The following is a 20,985-nucleotide window of genomic DNA, read 5'->3' as shown; positions in this document are numbered from 1 at the left end:
CACCAACACACACCCATAAAAAAACAAACGATGAAATTAGGCAAATGAAACAAGACAAATTCAATCGTTTATTTACATGATAAAAATGAGTTGGTACATCTCAGAGTATGTATAATGTTTATTGTCTTCTTTTCACTGCTTTGAAAATACACTTTACAACAGATTTCCTTGCAGTCTTATGCAGGCAAATAATTCACACCAAATGGCTATTGTGTGGACTGAATACAGCATGGGCAGGCTTAATAATGCATTTTGGCTGAGAAAAAAAATATGAACTAATGGGTAAGTGGAGAAAGAAGCTGCCATGTCTGTGGGCTGCATCCTGGCTGGTACAGACAGGTGGCATTTGTTGGTTAAAAAATGGCCTGTTGAGTTGTGTAATGGGAAGAAAAGCCTTGTAGTAACATAGCAATCATGAGGTGCTATCTCATGTGCGTAAAAACAGCAAGAGGAGGCTTGGGTGGATTTAAAGTTGGCACCAGAGTAGCATGAAAAAACGAATATGTATTTTGAAGCATGTCTTTTTTTCCACATGTAGGTCCTCTTGGTTCAAGAGAGAAGTTACACAGATTTGAAAGCTTTAAGCAGAGACTGTACAACATGCAGCAAATCTTTGCACATGTGCTCTGTTGTCTTCAGGGTTCTCTGATTTTCCTGACGAAAGAAAGGTTCCACATTTCAGATTCTCCCTTGTCTCCTGAAATTAGCAATGTTCATGTCTGACAGCAGCTTTTAAGTGTCTTGAATTGCCCATTTTTCTAATAATGCTTTCCTAGTGGAAGGATAGGGACAGAAGATAAACAAAAGCAAAGTAAAAAAGCAAGTGAGAGGCCAGCACAAAAAGACGGTTAAAGGTAAGCATTAGATTGGAAGAAAAGAGGTTGCTGGGTCAGAAGTTCATTGATTCCAAATTTTTACAGGATCTGGTTTTTTAGTATTTTAAGATAAGTGTTTATCAAGGATCATAGAGAAGAACCTCATATAGAAAATTCCATGCAGATAGAGAAAAAAAATGAAGTTGTCACTGGTGAAGTAACAGGAGACAAAGACCTCGTAGACACTAAGGAGAAGAAGCTTGACTTCTTCAAGAAATGCAGTGAGGAAGCACCTGCTCATTGACCTATTGGCTCATCAACTATCTGGTGTTTGGAAGCATTCCTGCAAAGGGAAAGAGAAGTGACAAAATACTGAACAATTGCTGGTAGCTTGTGTTATGCTCCCATAGCCACAACTTGCTCCTAACAAAGCAGGGATTCATTCCATATTAACATTTCTTGACGTGTTTGTGTGCTTGTTCTATTTCAGTTCAGTCCAACCTGTTCCATTATTCAGTCACTTTTACAGTAATATTTTTTTTCAATGTTCAAATGAAATTTCCTACACTTGAGTTTGTGCCTGTTGTCTCTCCTTCTGTCTCTGGACATCCCTGAGAGGAGTCTGACTTTGTCTTCCTTATCCCTTCACCGATAAGACACCCCCCCCCCCCCGAGTCTTCTGTTCCCCAGGCTAACCAATTCGAGCTCTCTCAGCCTTTTCCCATATGTCAAATGCTCCAGTCCTTTAATCACCCTCATTACTCTTTCCTGGTCTTTCCCCTGTAAGTCCGTATTCTGTACTGGGGAGCTCGGAACTGGACATAGCACTCCAGATGTGGCCTTATCAGTGCTTCATAGAGGAGAATCAATTCTCTTATCCTGCTGGCTGCACTCTTCCTAATGCAGCCAAGAATACTATTGCTTGCTGTGCTACATGGGTGTTTTACTGGCTAATGTTCAAATAAAATGAGATAAAACAGATATGGGAAATAGATCTTTCATTATTCCAAGCCTGGATCTTGAAATGTATTGTGGTTCACAAGTCAAGGCCTGCACAGTGAGCTCCCTGTGGAAAGGCAATATTCTGTGAGTTTGTTTTATATGACAATTCCTAGAAAGCTTAAACTTTGTTTCTGGAATAGGAAGCAGGACTGGAGGGTGCATTCTGGGGCCTCACCTGCCAGTACTGCCAGCGCTGGTTACAAAATTAAAGTTGCTTTACATGTCTCACACTTGGACTCTCTTTTTTTTCCTAACATGTTTGGGTTTTTTAATATTTTAAGATCTTAAAACGAATTTTTCTGTATTTGGGGTCTGTCTTATGTCAGCCTCAGCCAGTACTGCTCAGTCATGCGAACAGTTTAGGATGTGTTCTTTGCCCTGACGTATATATTGCACTGCTATTGTTGATCTTTTTCAGGCTTATTTATGTAGAAGATTTTAGGATCTTGGCTAACGTTTTTGGCTGTTGAGGGGTGTACATTGTACAAGCACACAAGGCCTCTGACTAACCCATCTCATTTCACTTTGGCGGAGGAACTGATTTATTCTAGCCTTTCTCCTTTCTGGAACAGATGAAATTACAGTGTCCTTCTATTGAGAACATATTACACAAGTCAACAAAAAATGCAAAAATGTTTTGCCCCTAATAAGTCAAGAAATATTATTTCATCTTACTGTAATCTTGTGAAACATTTAAATATTTGAAACTAACATAGGGCTGCTTTCTCTCTGGGAAAGACGATCATGAGGATAACAAGCCACTGTCCCATTACAGCGATATATGTATTGAAATAAAAATATTTAAATGTGTTATAGCAGTCTTCATTTCCACTGTACAGCAGAACCACATTTGCTGTACTTTAAATACTTCTTATCCATGCCAAAGGAATACTGTGGAGAGAAAATGTATTGTTATGTGTTTTTCCTTCGAGTTTACCCTATGTGAATACAGAAGGTGTCTTTTCAGTAGGAAAAAAGGCACTGACTGTGATCTCTTGACATTTTGTATTTGCCCTACAGCTGTTGTGTGTGAGCAGTATGGAAATCAATTCTGGCTCTTGATTTCCAGCCCATCTTTTAAAAACCTTGAATATTGCTAAAACAGTATTGGGCAGGAAGGAAAGGAAGGATAGCATGGTATGAGATCAGACTAATAAACATCAGCTTATTTGTATCATTCTTTGCAAAGAAAATATTTGATGTCACATTATTATCACCAGTGATGAAGTGCATCTACACTGATGTTATGATACAGCCTTGTTCTGGTCACGTAGTTAGGTTTTAGTATTAATGCTTCGAGCACATACGCATTCCACGCTAAGGCAGCAGTGGAGTGGTGGCTTTAGAGTAGTAACCTTAATTACTTATAAGGCAAGACTCTTATGTTTGCTCACTGGTGAGTTTAGAAGGCTTAATACAGTTATATTTAGCAGGGATATTTAGCAAGAAGCATCCATCTCTATTAACTGTGTATTTTACTAACGCAATAGCCTCAGTATTAAAAGCACTCTAGCAGGCAATCAGCCTTTCTTCCCAGAGCTACTTATGCTCACCAACCTGTTACGTGTTCTTAGCTGACACAGGTACCCAATCTCTTATTTTGACCATATGTTTATCCATTAAATATTATTTAAAGCTCAGAGCTATACGGGGCACAGGAAGAAGAAGACCTTGAAAGCTTTTGGCTTATATAAATTCTTCTGGAAAACAAGCATGCAGTAGCCGTCTGATATCCAACCATGATATCAGCACTGCTTCCATATGCTGCCAAGAACGCAGGATAAAGCTGTCAGGGTCACAGAAGTTTTGCCATTAACCCAAGTGAGATGGAGTAGAAGTGGAATATAAATGCTATGTTCATGGAAGTGATGTGCGGGAGTGGCCCTGTAGATCCTGTGGAACCTATACACAGGGCACCGAGACAACATTGCTCATCACTGTCTTGCATGGAATTTTGGAGAAAGCAGAATGTAATCCATAATCCATTGCCCTAAGGTTGTTGTGTACAGAAATGCAAACACATTCACTTTGTAGGTATAAAAATTGCCAGCATTTTGGTACTATTAGCAAGCAGTCTGAGAGGATTAATGTGCTTGATATAAATCATACCATTGTGTTACGTTATTTTGCTTGTAACTGCTACAATGTGAAATCAGATTAACTAATATTACGCTCTAATATACTCTAATGTGTTCTGCATTTCCAATTATTTCAAAGGCACAGTTTATGAAAATTATGCTCATTTTCTGGCAGAAGAGTATTTTATGCCATAGCAGACACCTCAATTATAAGACTCTGTACAAGAGGGATTTGAAAGTAATGGTTTAGTGCTTCACTTGGCTTCAATTGCAGTTCAAGAAGCTTATGATATTTGTATCTCTTTCGATAATACTTTCCTTCTGCTTTCTTTAATTTTTTACTGCGCCTTGGTTTTGAAATTTCAACTACTGCCTTTTGTGTTTGGCATTTTTATTGTTCTAACTTTACTTTTAACTGAAACCTCTTATATCCTCATCATGCACAAAGTAGGATTTGTATGCAATCTTAACAACAGCTTTTTTAGATTTCTCGTATATTAAATCAAAAAGGAACTGAATGTGATTTCATTCAGAAATGTAGCCAAGTGGCCCTAGTTGTGCATTGTAGAAAGATCATTATTATTCTCAATTTTTTTGCTGTTTAATATTCCACTGCAAGAAACTGTTCTCTGTTCCAACCACTGCAAAGTGAATATCTGCTACCTTCTCCAACATTACCATAAAAACAATTTGCAGACTGAATTGCATTCGCCACTGTGCATGGTCCATGCTTTTTATTATTTATTATTTATAATTAAATTTAGCTTTCCAGACAGAAGACAGAGGAATAAATACTTTCAAGTGAACTGCACAGCTATTTATGAAACCATAAATTAAAAGTCTGTCTGACTGAGAAATGTGTTGGAAAGCTTATTTTGGGAATTTGAAAAATCCTCTTCAAAACAGAGTATCTGAAAATCACTTTCTTAATTTATGAAACTGAACTTGTTCAGTTTATGATAAAAATAGCAAATCTTCTTAGACTGGCAAAGTTAGATAAAATTAAATTAGTCTTTGTTTGAAGACAGCTACAACTATCAGCTCTCAAGCTGTTGAACAATAAATAGCTTGCTGGAGGTAAGGGAGACTTTGACTGTCACCAGAAATGGACTGACTTCATGGTCATCTGATAAAAAGCCAACTTTCTCTCCCACCTCTAAAAGCAGGATTAGAAAGCCTTTCAGTATGAGACCACACTTTTGTGAATAACATGGAAACAAGGGGAAAGAATCTGGAAAAATATAGAAGTAGGAAATAACTGTCTAATTTAAATATATGAGGTAATGGAAGTATATTCCTAGATTATTCTAGGCCAAACACTGTTACTTTACTTATGATTCTAGCTGTTGTCTAGTAGGATCTACAAATTATTTTTAAAAACATGCAGAAACTAGTTAACATTTTGTGTTCACAGAATCACACAGAATGATAGGTGTTGGAAGTGACCTCTGGCATTCATCTACTCCAACCTCCCTGATAAAGCAGATTCACCTGCAGCCAGCTGCACAGGAACGTGTCCAGGTGGGTTTTGAATATCTCTAGAGAAGATGACTCCACAACCTCTCTGGGCAGCCTGTCCCAATGTTTTTTCTCATTGTTCAGGTTGAACTTTCACGTGTTACAGTTTGTGCCCGTTTCCCCTTGTCCTGTCACTGGGCACTATTGAAAAGAGTCTGGCCCCATCCTCTCAACACCCACCCTTTAGAAATTCATATAAATATAAAATAGCATTTATAAAGTCCCCTCTCAATCTTTTCCTCTCCAGGCTAAACAGACCCAGGCCTCTCAGCCTTTCCACATAAGAGAGATGCTCCAGTCTCCTCACGATCTTTGTGGGCCCACTGGACTCTCTCCAGTAGTTCCTTATTTTTCTTGAAGTGGGGAGCCCAAAACTGTACTCCAGATATGATTTCCTTAGGGCAGAGCAGAAAGAGAGGATAACCTTGCTCGGCTTGCTGACCAGTCTTCTTAATGCACCCCAGGATACCCCACACCAATATCAGCTGAAGGATCATACCAAATTTTGCTGTAAAAGACTACCAGCCACTGTAATCTATCGTACCTGTTCATTGTTCTTCTCTAATTTTATGAGATTCTGTAGTTGCAGTCTCTGAGCTTTCCCTGCTGGATAAAGGAGAAACACTGAATTAATCATGACTTGTAAGATCACAGTTTTACCATGTAAAACTATGTGAAAGATGATTCATACTCCAAGAAAGTTAGAGAATGTTTTTATAATTGTTGGTCTCAGCCACAAGTTTATGAACAGTATAGATTTAAGTAGTTCTCACTGTTTCCATTTCCGTTTGCAGAAAAAAATGTGATCATATGATCCTTTCAAGATAAGCTACCACTAATTTTAAACACTATGATCAGTCCTTTATTTTTCAAAACAGGTTCTCACGGAATTTCACTTTGTTGAATGCAAGTCCTTGAGTTGTGAAATGCTTGCTGTGAACTTTTAAAATTCCAAAGATATTTCAGTCCTGACAACATGTGATGTGTGGTATGTCATCCAGCCCCTCATAATATATTTTGGATCTGTTTGTTCCATCTGCATTTTGTATTCCTGCAGCTACTCTGAAATCTGAAGTTACTTTTTCTGACAATACAACCAAGTCTTTTGTCTGCTGTTACTTTTAAGACTCCTATCTGCATTTAAATCCAACACATCACTTAAGCTTCAAATCTGATGGTTGCCTCAATCTCTTTAAGATTTTAATTCTTCGCAGAAAAAATAAAAATAGATTTTTTTATTATTATTTTCATAAAAATCCTTTAGCTTAAAGTGAACAAGACTGAAATCATCACCATTCCTTGCCCTACCTTCAAACATATCTACAGTAAAAAACAGAGGTGTTATTACCATTTGAAGCTCCAGAGCAGATGGAGTTTGGCTATTCTGAGTCAGGGTCATAAGGTTTCATATTTCCCTCCTGTTCAAGCCTTGTAACGCTTGGTAAGCATTAGTCATATACCAGGCTTCTGCATGTTGCCCTTATCAGTGTGGCTGGAAGGAAAAGTAGCTTTTTTGGTAAACTGGGAGGCTGAGCAGAGATTGGAATTTGACATAAAATCAGCATCAGTCTCCTGGGGCCATTAGCACTGCCTGGCTTCTGCCAACCAGGCTAGCAAACTGCTGGTGTTTGCTCTTGAACTTTGTTCTGCATGTGGCAGAGAAGAGGATTAACAGCTGAAGAAATGGACCAACCAGGGAAAACTTTTTGTAATTAGCTAAGTATGACTGTGCTGTTCAGTGTTGACTCTGCAACTTGGCAATGCTGTCCATTGCTCACATTCGTGGAGATATACTAGGTATGCAGAATTTGAGTTTATAAGACTACGTGTGAACACACGTTTGTAGCTGTCAGGAGTAGAAGTTAAAATATTTTCAGTGAATTCCATTGCCAACTAAACAGAAACTGTTACTAAGCAACACAGAAACACCACTTTAGTTATTCATGACTCGGAAACATAATTTAACCAACATCTGCCTCCCCTTTATCCCTCAGCTAAAATGTCTACATTTGCTTGGCTGTTTATTGCACTGATCTGCAATGTGCTATATATCAGAATCTAAAAAGCCAATATGAAACTGAATCATCTTCACCACAAAAATTAGTAGATCCTTTTGATATTGCTGAATCCAGGCACAACATTTTCAAAAACTTAAAACAGTATAATATGATTATGTGGAGAAGAGGACACAGAATAAATTAAAGAAATGCTTTTCAATTGCAGTTTTTCTTTATAAAAACAAAAATGGCTTTTTTTTTTTACTTGGAGATTTAGGACACCTTCACAGGCAATGCCAGTGCTGCTATTGTAGTAATACAGATTTGTGTCTGTGCCTAACCTGGTAACCCATCACTTGAACCAAGTGCAAAATACCTCTTCGCAGCAATATAGTAATACTGGCGATGTGAACTTCTACTGTGATTCAAAGGCAATATGTTATCCAAAATGTTTGTCCTGGTGTTTCTCCATCCCTACTAATCCTTCCTTCACACCTCTCTTTGGGTCTCAGTGACTGAAGAAAGGTAACAGAACTTCAACTCATTCCTGAGCTAGGAATTCCTAGAGAACATTTAGCATCTTACAGGAAGCAACTTTTCTCAAAGTCAGGATGGTAAATGTCCTGGTTCATACAACTGAAGTGTGTAGGAATTTACTGAGAAGTCTATTTTTTTTACACCTCTCAAGTATAGAGAGATCTAGATGGTCAATAATATATGTTCCATGAAAATACCATAATAATTATCATTCCACATGATATTGCATGTTTCTACAATTTGCATCAGTATTTCAGCTTCTAGACAAGTAAGCAATGTGCAGTGAAACATACAAGCTACTGGTCATCAGTGGGTTCAGAAGGAATATCTTAAGTTCACAACTCCATTGGAAATAACAGGGCCTGCACCTGGAATTTACTCCTGAGTCCAGAATTTTAAGCAGAAATGAAGTTACTGTGAGTTGCTGCCTTGGAATATGGGCAAAGCACAAGTTAGAAAACTTAATAATGTCAGTATTATGGGAATCCTGCAGGGTTGTATCTGTGAGGTGTTTTCTGTAATAACACCTTAAATCTAAAAAGAGCAAAAGGTCATTAAAACCACGGAAGAAGTTTGTTTAGCTTTTCACTGATGTCACGTTAAATTAGTGTGGAAAATACATATACTCATATATGAAAACATGCAATATACAGCTACTGCTTAATTGTTGGAGGGCTCTGGTAGATATTTTTCATCTTTTTCAAACAGAAGGACTTAAGACTTTCAACTGAAAAAGAAATATGCCTGCACATATGACTATATTTCTCTTTCTTATTAAAATACACAGAGCACTTTGAAAGCAAAGAGAGTGCCCCTGCCTTCATCACTTTAATATGTATGAAGAATACTGTATCTCTTTTCCCAAATTGCCAAGGTACAGAATGAGCATTCATTTCAAGTAAATCTTTCATTTGCTGTTATCATTACTTCTGGGTCTAGTTATAGAGTTTGAATTTTCATGCCAATTTTTATTACAGTTTCAGTTTTCAGAAAATAACTAGATTTTTAAAACATAATTTAAAAATATATATTTTTGCCATCTAAGGAATTTGGAGTTTGTTTTCATATTTGGACACAAACATTAAAAAGGTACCATTTTGAGTTTTACTGAAAAGGAATGCTTTTTATTTTAAAAAAAAAATCCCACACTTTTTAAGTGTGTAACTGTTTTAAGTAGTTCTTTAAGAGAGTGGACAACAGAATGGACACCTGAGCTATCTTGGGTCCTGGGAGCAATTCACAACATTAGTGTTGACCTACATGGGTTTTGATTAGCTCACCGGAAGCACAGTGGTATCCAGCTATTCTGTTCTCTTTTGGATAATGTGTGTTTCTTGGGCTTAGTAATTAACCTTATGCAGGCCCTTCCTCTGTTATTTATCAATCACGATTGTATGGGCCACACACATGATAGCACTATAACATTTCCCATTTACGGGTTGTTTTTTTAAATTCAGGAGGGAACAACTCATTTCTATGCTCTTTTTATCTCTTCTTGCACCTCTATAAGATAGGTACCTAAAATGACTGTTTCTAATGAGTTCAGATCTATCTTTACTAGCTGGCATCCCCCTTAATGTTATTATAGATAAAGAGAGCTTCAACAAAAGCAAACTAAATAAGGTGCTTCTTGGCTGAGCTTGGAAAGACACCTGCCAACAATACAAGGAGCTTTCAGAATTGTGAATGGTACAAAGGAGAAAAAAAATAATTATAACCTTGGTGTTGTCCTCAGGCTGTCATCCACCCCCTTGGGGTCCAGCAGCTTTTTGGAGACTTATTTTCAGGCCAACAAAAGTTCTCTTCCTCCTGCCTCAATCAAGAGCCACGTTTAGGTTAAAAATAATCCCATCAGCCAGAACGTTGTGTCCCTGCACACTGTACCTGTGTCATTCAACAAGCTTGAGAAAAGTATGTACCACTCCTGCTAAGCTTGAAAGCAGAAGAAACATGAGATCTGGCAGATTTCCTGATATAGCCCAGAACTTGGATACGTGATATCCTGAGTCCATGTTGAATGAGAGCAGGGGAAATGTAGCAAAACGTTTTTCAGCTTTGTTTGTCTATCAGACCAATCAATACTGTTTCAGAAGTTCCTACTTATTTTCATAATCTAACTTTTAAAGCCAAATATCTTCTAGTGTTAAGCCCTGAACAGATATATATATATATATTTTTTTTTTCATTCTGGACCTCTTACCGTGTGCGATCTGAAAACATATTTACAGCTTGTATATACCAGGCAGGTAGAGACAGAAACATTTCACATGACCTGAGTCCCCATCATCTGGATTTGAGACCTGTTTTGACCGCTTAATGCTACTTTTTGGCCCACATGCTGTGCACAAAAGTTAGAGCTCTGGGGAGAAACACTGCTCCAGTCTCACCTTGGAGTCAAATGGGGATACAATTACAATGCACACCTTGAGATCACATCCATTACCCCAGTAATGACAACTGTTTAATACCACACAAATCTGAAAGGATCCAAATCAGAATGGACAGCAGCAGGTTTTCTTAGGACTTATGCTATGTTCTTGAAGAATCTTTCAAAATAAACAGCAAATAAGGTACGAATTTATTCTCAGCGGAAGTGACAAAATAAAAATGCCTTAATAGAACTGCATGCATATTTAAACATATAGTTCCTTGCAAGTATGGTAGATGGGAGTCCTCCCTAAGTTATAACACCAGAGCAAATCCCACTACATTTATAGCAGCACCCAAAAGCTGTAGAGAACTTGCTTGATCCCAGTCTAGCCATAAAGGATCTACTCCTCTAATGGAGTTTCCTTAATTCAAAGTATTTCCCATGCTCCTTGCTCCATAGCCTGATCCCTGTTATACTATATTTCAAATACTTTCGTTGTGGACTTCCAGTTTGAAACTGTCGTCCCCATTTTTCCTCTTTCAGGCTGCCAGGGCACCTGTGTTCCTATGAGCACAGATGAACCATTACATCCTCTAGGACTTTGTGACCTTGCAACAGTGGGTAAGTGTTCTGAAACAATTTCTGCCCATCCATTTATCTTCCAGTACAACCTTAAAATCCTGTGCATTAGAATGTTTTGCTTGTCAGAACAATATTCAGCCCTGAGTGCACTTACAGTTGATAGTGTGAAAGATGTTGTTAAATAGTTTTAGGGAGTTCCTCATGCATTACTGTTCTTTGAAATACCCTCAGAGAAAGAGGACAGTGGGTTGTGTGTGTCATGAGGCTTCAGAAGCCTTTTGTTTTTCACCTCAGTCCACTGACTGAAAAGAGATGAGTCACTTCATTGGAAGTATCCTGTCTCCCACTGCTTTGTTTAGGTTTGCACCTACCTCTTCCTGAACACAAACAGGCTGATACACAGATAATACAATGAGAAATCAAAACACTGTTCTCAGTTTGCCATATTTTACTAGCTGTGTGCTAGGACTGGTTCCTGGAAAGACTCTTTCTTGCTTAGAAAGTAGTCAGCCCAGGCAGGGAGAGGAGGGTTCTGAACAGCACAGGGCTTCTTAAATTGAACTGAAAGCATTTAAAATGCTAATTTGAACTTTCTAAACTCAGTTTAGGAATGCACAAAGAAAATTTAGTAGCTGACATCAAATAAAGATGATAAGAGGCAGCATCCATAGGAAGACTCTCTAAGTGTTGTGTCTGTGCCTTCTGCATTCAGCCATTTGAAGTAAGAGAATAAAATTATTTGAAGTGTGTTTCTATATTCTTTTCCAGCAGAAAATTAGAACTGCAACAGCTCCTCTTAATTTCTTTTCAGCACAGTCTAAGTTGAAAAGCAAAAGGTGCCAGGAGCCAGGTGCCAATGCCACACTTCCATAGAATAAATAAAAATTTCTACAGCTACTCTGTAATAAGCAGCTTTTAAGGCATATGTTAATTAAATAAATGTATGAACCAGATCCTGTTGAGCACAGGCAATCTGTCCGATGCACAGTTGAACATTGCCGTAAGTAGTATAGTACATGATGGAATTTAATTGATTTGCGGTTTGGAATTAACTTGAATATCTAAGAAGTGCATTTTGGTTTTATTCTGTTACTCTGACTAACAGAACAGTGAGCATCCAGAAGGCTGTGGTCAGCAGAATGACAGTAACTCTTATTACATAGATGAGGGTTTTGTGTATAAAATTGCTGCTTCTTATACCACTTCTAAAATTTGTACTGAAGCTTTTAACCAATGCCATTCAGGCACTAAAGCAGCTCCTACAGTCTCTCAGGATTGCCTTGCTACTACTGTCTTAAAGTACTCTCCTCCTACAGAGGACCCGGTCAGCAATAGCAGCAGCTGCAGAACAGTGCCTTCAGCATGCCAGACTGAAATTCATGTTTCAGGAATGTCTCCTAGGGGGTTTGAGCAATTCAGTCAGATTCGTAGTTAAAAGCCTTTCACTGTAACACAATTACCCTGCAGTAGAGAAGAGGAATGGTCGGTATTTGTTTGCTACAAATGTCCTTGCAAAACCCACTATTACGAAATCCTTAGGTGAAAATTCCACTGACAGTGCGATTTACCTCTACTAGAATTACAGACTGCTGGATTGGTAATATAAGGAAAAAAACAAGTGATCAACATTTAATATGGGTATCGACATCCATTTGCTAAAAAATATTAGGGTTTTTTCTGTCTGAAATATAGTAACTACCACTGTCCAGAACGACCCTGACAGTGCCAGGAAGTTGTGGTTTAGAGGCTGTTTAGAAAACTTCTCTTGTTTCTGGTTCTGATTAATTCTCGTTATCATACAAAGCACAGAAGGTCCTTGCAAAGAACGTATCATCTGCTTTGTGAAGCGGAGGTATACTCACTGACCAAGTTACAGATTTAACTGGCCTATAGCCATCTAATTTGCAATTTCCATCACACATTCTGTAATTCTGGCTCAATCTGACTCATGGCCTGAAACAAGAGAGGAAACCGCCGCTGTCTGGCCAAACTGTGTCATCTTGCAATATGAGTACTGTGTGTTCCTCTGCCTCATGATTCCCACAATCAAGTCCTAGCCTTCAAGCCCACCATGGAACAAAAGCAAGGGTATCCGATCCACACCTTTTTAGACCATCTTTCTGCCTTGTGGTAAGTGAAATCAAGGCTCACACGCAGTGAGTAGGGCAGAGGATTGAAGCATACATGTGCTAGTGAGAGTACTGCGATACAGGGTAAGAACAAAAAAAGTGAAGGGTCCCTGGGATGTTTTATAGATTATTGATGACAGAGCCAGAGACTGTGACAGTAATCAAAGATTGATGGGACTTCAGGAGGAGATATGGCCACAGACAGAGTTAGTTAAGGTACTTGTTTCCCACTCAGCTGAGTTCTAAGCGGGGAGAAGACAGAAATAAAAGGTGAAGAGAAGAAGTGAGTGGTGATGCAAGCAAAATACTGGGGGTTTGAAACTGTGAGAGGGGGTTTGAAACCGAGTGCAGGGAATGGGGGAAAGCTATCTGGAGACTGGCTTTCAAGACTTTCAGGTGTTCACTCAAAATGCCCAAGGGAAAGAAGGTGGTTTTTTATCTCAGGATACTACATAAACCTGACATGTTAACACTTTGTGCATCAGCCAGCAGTATGACAGAGAAACACCTAGGCTGATGCACAGGTTGATTCTGCCAGAATAGACATAAAGGAGAGAGTTTGACCAGTCAGATCTGTGCAAATTCTTTGGCTATGCACGAATTAGTATCTAATTTTTGACCGGACCTGAACTCCCCATGTCATGTAATTTGAGTAGTGTGAAATACAAAGATCTATAAATCAGTTGAAGGATTCTATACTCCATGTTGTCTGAAGAAACAGTCTCATGCCAGCATAATTTTCCTCCTTTTCACACTTCCTTTCTTTTGGAATCCAGAACTGATATGCTTTCAAAAGTATATTTTGTAAGGGATTATACAGATGAGGTTGTCAGTGCGCTGAAAAGAGGCGATTAATTCATAGACTTGTCAGACAAAACTGTAACCTGGACATAGGACAAAAAGAAAATCATAGAATCATAGAATGGTTTGAGTTGGAAGGGACCTTAAAGATCATATAATTCCAACCCCCCTGCCGTGCGCAGGGATACCTCCAACTAGATCAGGCTGCTCAAAGTTTCACCCAACCTGGCCTTGAACACCTCCATGGATGGGGCAGGCACAGCCTTCCTGGGCAACCTGTTCCAGTGCCTCACCACCCGCATGGTGAAGAATTTCCTCCTAATGTCTAGTCTAAATCTACCCTTCTCTGATTTAAAGCCATTCCCCCTAGTCCTATCACTACATATCTTTGTAAAAAGTACCTCCCCAGCTTTCTTCTAGGCCCTCTTCAGGTTCTAGAACATTGCTACAAGGTCTCCTTGGAGCCTTCTCTTCTCCAGGCTGAAGAACTCCAACACTCTCAGCCTGTCCTTTATGGGAGGTGCTCTGTTCCTCTGATCATCCCTGTAGTCCTCCTCTGGACCCGTTCTGACAGTTCCATATCCTTCTTATGTTGAGGATTCCAGAACTGGACACAATGCTACAGGTGAGGTCTCACAAGAGAGGAATAGAGAGGCAGAATCACCTCCCTCAACCTGCTGGCCACGCTTCTTTCGATGCAGTCCAAGATAAAGTTGGCCTTCTGGGCTGTGAGTGCACATTGCCAGCTCGTGTCAAGCTTCTCATCAATCAGAACCCCCAAGTCCCTCTCTGCAGGGCTGCTCTCAATCACGTCATCCCCCATCCTGTACTGAAACTGCAGATTGCCCCGACCCAGGTGTAGGACCTTGCACTTGGCCTTGCTGAACCTCATGAGAGGTTCAGCACACAGGCCTACTTCTCCAGCCTGTCCAGGTCCCTCTGGATGACATCCTGTTCTTCCAGAGTCGCAACTGCACTACTCAGGTTAGTGTCATCTGCAAACTTGCTGAGGGTGCACCTGATCTCGCTGTCTGTATCATTGATGAAGATATCATCGTAGTTTCATAGTATCATAGTATAGTAAGGGTTGGAAGGGACCTTAAAGATCACCTAGCTCCAACCCCTCTGCCATGAGCAGGGACATCCCACTAAATCGGGCTGCTCAATGCCCCATCCGACCTGGCCTTGAACACTTCCAGGGATGGGGCATCCACTTGGCCTTGTTGAACCTCTCTGCAGGGCTGCTCTCAATCACATCATCCACCATCCTGTATTGAAACTACGGATTGCCCCGACCCAGGTGTAGGATCTTGCACTTGGCCTTGTTGAACCTCATGAGGTTCTCACAGGCCCACTTCTCCAGTCTGTTCAGGTCCCTCTGGATGACATCCGTCCTTTTGGTGTGGCAACTACACCACTCAGTTTGGTGTCATCCGCAGACTTGCTGAGGGCGCACTCCATCTTGCTGTCAATATCATTGATAAAGATATTAAACAGCACCGGTCCCAGTACAGACCTCTGAGGGATACCACTCGTCAGGAATCTCCATCTGAACTTTGAGCCATTGACCACTACTCTTTGAATACAATCATCCAACCAGTTTCTTATCCACCTTACCGTCCAACCATCAAATCCATATCTCTCCAATTTAGAGAGAAGGATGTTGTGGGGGACTGTGTCAAAGGCTCTAAACAGCACTGGTCCCAGTACAGACCCCTGAAGGTCTGATATGATAGCAAGGTTGCTTGTCTGGACAGAGGGAGAAGGCAGAACATCTGAAACAGAAGAAAAAGAGAAAAATGTTTGTAATGTTAAGTTTGAGCTGATGGACCAGGTGATATTCACAAGCATCACCCTCTTTTATTCAAAGCAACTGCAGAATAATAATAATTGCATGGGGGTTACATTCAGTTAGGCTACTGAAACAAATGTCTTGTAGATAAATTAAACCAAAGAGGCTTCAAATTACAGTGCAAGCATGTTTAGTCACTACAAAGGTACATGTGAGACTGCAGTGATTTTAAACAGATTAGGAAGAGGTGATTTTGGGAAATATCTATCCTCATGTAAGCAAGAAACAAGAGAAAAAGAAGAAATTGAAAAAAAATTACTAAGAACACATGAAATACAGACTGAAATAGCACTAAAGGAATGGTTGTTTGTAAAATGTCCATATATTTTGTGCTGAAACCTGGTGATGCTACAGGCAAAGGAATTTACTTCTCGTTGTTGTTCCTCCTTTTAGCACAAAATTAGATCTTCATACATTCTTCAATGCAGCTGTCTAGAGATTCCCTGCTTTTATCATGAGCTTCTTTTCCAGCAGAAACAGTCTGCAGGATCTCAAACTCAGGATAACCACTTAGACCAAGAAACAGTAACACTAATAAATACCTTTTGTATCCTTCAAAATGAGTCATGTTGTTCAGAAGGTAAGAGGGATTTACTTATAATGGACAGGCAGTGATGATTCAGCAATTACTTTTTCAACAGACTGTCAAACTTCACTGAACTATAAGAATGCATCTGTACTGATCTCATGAAAATATACAAAGGGAATTGTTTTTACATCACTAGAAACAAATGCATTACTCAAACCTGAAGTATAAAAGGGAGACAGATGAACAGCCAAGCCTCCTAACAGATGAGCCAAATGAATTTCTAACCCCTCTTGAAGTTCTCTTTGCATTCCTTCTTGGAAGAAAATTTTCATGAGCAGTTATCTGGATTTCTTTTAACGTAATGCATTTCCATCGAGCAACTCCAGGTCGCTACTGCTGAATGCCAAAACCAAACTGATGCTCCATTCTATGCTTTCAGAAATACCTGAAATTGCATCAAATGTTAAAAATGTTTGAGACAACAAAGTACCACATGATTAGTTCATCACGAGTGAGTCTATCAGAAAGTTTGCATATAAAGATTTTTAGGAAATCCCTGAAGAGAAATAACATCTACCTTTGTAGCACCTACTGAAGGCTAACCTTTATATATGTATAAAATAAAGGTAAATGCCTGCTACACCAAGCTATTCCAAAAAAGTTTCTGTTTCTGGAGTCCAGTTGATTTAAGAAATAGATATTAACATCTATGTATAGAGGACAGGAATTTAGAAGTCTCTGTGTGGATACAGAGAACTTATTCCATCAACTTGAGGAAGAGCTGAGTAGGACTCAAATGCCTGTGGCACAGTTCTCTTTGAGACTGAACCAACCTTTGAGCCACCTCTACCCACTTTATATTCAGATTAAAAGAATTTAAATCTTTTGACAATGCTTGCTGAAATTAACAGCTCTGCATAAGCACCATTTTATAACTTGAAAATCAGTAACAGTCTGATTTTTTTTAAGCAAATAAATACTTTTCTTCTGAGACACAGGTCAAGGAAGACTTTAAACAGAATGTGATATAAAAACATTCTAAATAACAGTTCCAGTGTGGATGGAACCATATATAAATGGCACTCAGTCAAGAATTTCCTAGAACTAAGAGGTTAGAGTTCAAAGACTTTAAGATTCAGATTTATTTCTGGCCTAACAAAATATGTAGTGTTGACTTGCTGCTGCTTAAAGCAAAAGGCACTGAGCAGATTCCACCAAAACAAATGGAAAATGGAGCCTAAGCAGGGTGGTGTAAGACAGACCAGCCAAGCTCCAGCACTTTTGTATTTGCTCTGCTTTTCTTATCCCATAGGATGGAATACAACCAAATGTGCTTATATGTGTGTGCCCATGCAGAAGTCTAAGTGAAAGTATATAAATATATGCCTGCACATAGTTATTCTTTACAATAAATAAATAAATATAATACAATACACTTTGCTCTATTCCTTAGCATTCAAGCTCTCGCTGCCAGATCAGAACATCTCGTGTGCATGATGAATTGCTTAGAAAATGACAAAAAGAGGCATCAGGAATCTTTGGCAAGTTGTGTCATGCTGCTCACCATCAGCATGGAAAAGGCTAAAATTAGAGTCGAAATTTGTTTTTGTCGTATTTTAAAAATAACTGACATTTGTCCTGGGAATGTACAGCATCCAGCATGCATTAGGAAAAAAAAAATCTTTCTGCATTTGAGCACACTGTAGCAAAACAAAAAAGGAAAGCTTTCAGCAAGCTAAAGAAGCAAAATGGCAACATGATCTTGAGATGCATAAACAGGAAAATAACCTGCAGGCATGAGAAAGAAATAACCCCTCTGCTTGGCTTTGCATCACTTAAACCACAGCTAAAGATTTTGGGCATTGTATTTCAGAAAGGTTTTAGTGTGAGAGGACTAGAGGCAACATGGTAAAAGTCTTCAAGGTATAAAAAGCCATTGTAAAGAGGAGAATTATATTGTTTTCCATGTCTACTTTGCACGGAATAAGAAGTAATAAACTGGAACAAAAATTTTAAAATTAGACATTGAGGGGGTGAAATCAAAGAGTGCATGTATGGAAAGACTGGAATAGATAGCCTGGAGACATTGAGGGTTGTCCGTTATCAAAGTTCTTCAGGAAGAAATAAGGTAAATGTATCAGGAATAATTGAACTATAACTCATCCCATTACAGGGAAGGAGAATGGATTGGGTGACTTCTAGAGGTTTCTGGCAGATCTACAGGCCCATGCTATGTTGAGAGGAGTGATAGCATTTAAGACATGAACCTCTCTCATAAACTGTGAAATTTCCTGAGTGTTCAGTGTCTGAATGGACAGATTCTGGTTCTGCTCATGTTCAGTTTGTATTACTTTCCTTTTACTGTGAGTTTTTACACAGTTTAGGCATCAACATCTGGTAATCTCTTTTTGTTTAATCACTTAAATATGAAGTTTTCAAATACATCTTTTGGGTTTGCCTTGGAAAGGCAATAGATTACGCTACTGAAATTTGCATATCTCAGTTTATGTTTATATAATGTAGTTATAGATATTATAACAAGCAAGTAAAAACTCTTTTAATACAAAATAAATAAATTAGTGCTTGAAAATTTGATCAGATGTTACATTTATGGTTTAATGTCTTAATTACCATTGCCTTACATGAATTTTTTTTCCTACTGATTGTACTACTACTTCACTTATTTACAATGTATGTCCAAATTGAAGACCGTTAGGAGTTGCTAGCAACATATACCAGAGGTATTTCCTATTTCTTTCTCTATTCTTCTTTTTTTTTAATCATTCATTAGGCTTTTCCCTTACCTCCAGACTTAATAAGTATGATCAATAAAGTGAACAACAATGAAAAAAATTCAAGAACTGTACTTCCTTTCTGCAAAAGTAGAATTTTAAAGTAAACAATGATAATATAGAACTGCTGGAACCAGAACACAACAATAAAACTGTCTTTTTCTTGACCCCAGATTTGCTTTTAAAATTGTGGAGTATTTCCAGTTGTGTGGGTGTATGAAAGAAAGCAGGAACTCTAAATACTAACTACAGCAGCTTTAACTTCTCTTCCCACTCACAAAACACTACTAACAAGCAGATAGGATATCAAAATAATAATACTGTTCAGATCTTCATTACACATGTACAAATGCTGAGGCTGAGAAAATTACTAACAAAATATGTGCTTAAAATGCTTTATAAGTTCAATTCCAAAGCATGAAGTGTTTATCTGTACACACAATGTTATCATGAATAGCTCTCCTGACGATCAGTAATGTCCAAAGAAAGCATGAAGAGCCCTTATCCAAACACACCACGAGAAATAGCTACCTTTAGCATGTCCTTTTATTATATTCATGCTAAACAACGATGTTTTTTTCCAAAGAAAAGGCAATTTCTATTGTATCTAATCACATCTTAGAATGTGCTATGCATTTTTGGTAATCCAGCCGAGATGACATGTACGAGCTACAGGGAAGACAAAAAGAAAGAAAGAAGGCGAGACAGTTCCTGTCTGAGTGTTACAGCAGTACAATACTCCACACGAGCGAAACACTGAACTGTTTTGAAAGCCAGGTGTTTTCTGTTGTTCTTCACAAGAAGTAGCAGAAAAAAAAAAAATTCTATGCTTAACACAATCTATTCTGTTTCCAAATTTCCTCATTAAAACCAGGAAGCCATGTTAAGAGTCAACATATACGTGTATAAACGGTACTACTACCTTCCAGTTATATTCATATCTGTTTGGATTTACATATGTGAGGCAGTACATTTAACTCAATCATCAGCAATGAGAACAGAATTTCTGGCCCTCCAGAGTTCTTGGGGATCTAAAACTTCAAGCTGAACATACACACTCATGCTAATTTTTGGTCAAACAAGTAGAATGGGAAAGAATACTGCACAAGCATCGTGGCTAAAAAAAAGGTGCCATTATGTTTATAATGTAATACTGTCTGCAGGAAACTTCATCTTAAAAAAGCAATAAATCTAGTGCATTAATCCAGGCTCTGCAATTATCCTATACGGACTAGAATAATTTAACTCCTCAAATAGGTTTAAGAAAGGGAAGTATAATAACAGATCACATTATTATTTTCTGTTTTTTAATCTTTTGCTATTGTTCAACACTACACAAAGTCAGTACAGACTCTTCATAAAAATAAGCCAGTGGTTTATTTATTGTGTGTGAGAAAGTAGCTATAGATGAACTTATTACAAGAGTCTGAGGGAATCTTTGTGAACTATATGTTCATAAAACAGTATTACATCCAGCTAAAAATGCAAATCCACATTAGTTGCAAAATCCTATCATTACAGTGATTAAATCCAAGGCTTACCTAAGTCTATATTTGAAATGAAATATTTCTGGATTTATTTAAAAGACTGTGACCAGACTACTTAACAGCAAGAGCTTAGCACAAACAAGTGCTGATACAGCAGCCTGTCACCCTTCAGCCAGCAGCTTTATTTTTCACTAGACTCTAAAATGCTCTTTTCTCTTTATTGTGGATGTACAGTTGTAGCAGCATATTTCACAGCAACACTGCAGCTGCACTTTAAAGAATAAATTCAAACTCAAACTTTCAGAAGCTAAGCCAAATTTATCCTTATTTCCATATTTGGATACTTACCACTTTAACTGAGATAAAGAAAATGAAACAAATCACTATCAGAAAGTTCTTGCTGCTCTTCTCTTCTAGAAAAGGCCATGAGGTACTATGCAGGAACTACCCGTGCTGTTTAGTCCAATTTATCTCTTCCCCTCCTGTGTCCTCCAC

General features: G+C 38.5%; 2 long non-coding RNA genes across 5 annotated transcripts in view; one reads left to right on the top strand and one right to left on the bottom strand.

Moving 5' to 3' along the window:
* The window catches only part of LOC128852581 (uncharacterized), a 76,388-nt gene that overhangs the window by 5,696 nt on the left and 49,707 nt on the right, over positions 1-20,985 (top strand). For all 4 annotated transcript variants that reach the window (XR_008450550.1, XR_008450548.1, XR_008450549.1 and 1 more), the window contains exons 2-3: positions 5,310-5,416; positions 10,862-10,939. This is a non-coding gene — a long non-coding RNA (uncharacterized LOC128852581). The remainder of the gene's footprint in view (positions 1-5,309; positions 5,417-10,861; positions 10,940-20,985) is intronic.
* LOC128852582 (uncharacterized) lies at positions 193-9,750 on the bottom strand. The gene is made up of 3 exons (XR_008450552.1): positions 9,666-9,750; positions 5,958-6,019; positions 193-772 (listed from the first exon to the last, which is right to left on the bottom strand). It is a non-coding gene; the product is annotated as an uncharacterized LOC128852582 (long non-coding RNA).

The sequence above is a fragment of the Cuculus canorus genome, chromosome 6 (genome assembly GCF_017976375.1).
Source record: "Cuculus canorus isolate bCucCan1 chromosome 6, bCucCan1.pri, whole genome shotgun sequence".
Classification (NCBI taxonomy): Eukaryota; Metazoa; Chordata; class Aves; order Cuculiformes; family Cuculidae; genus Cuculus; species Cuculus canorus.
Note: the sequence above shows the minus strand (reverse complement) of the source record. Positions and strands in the feature narration are given on the sequence as shown.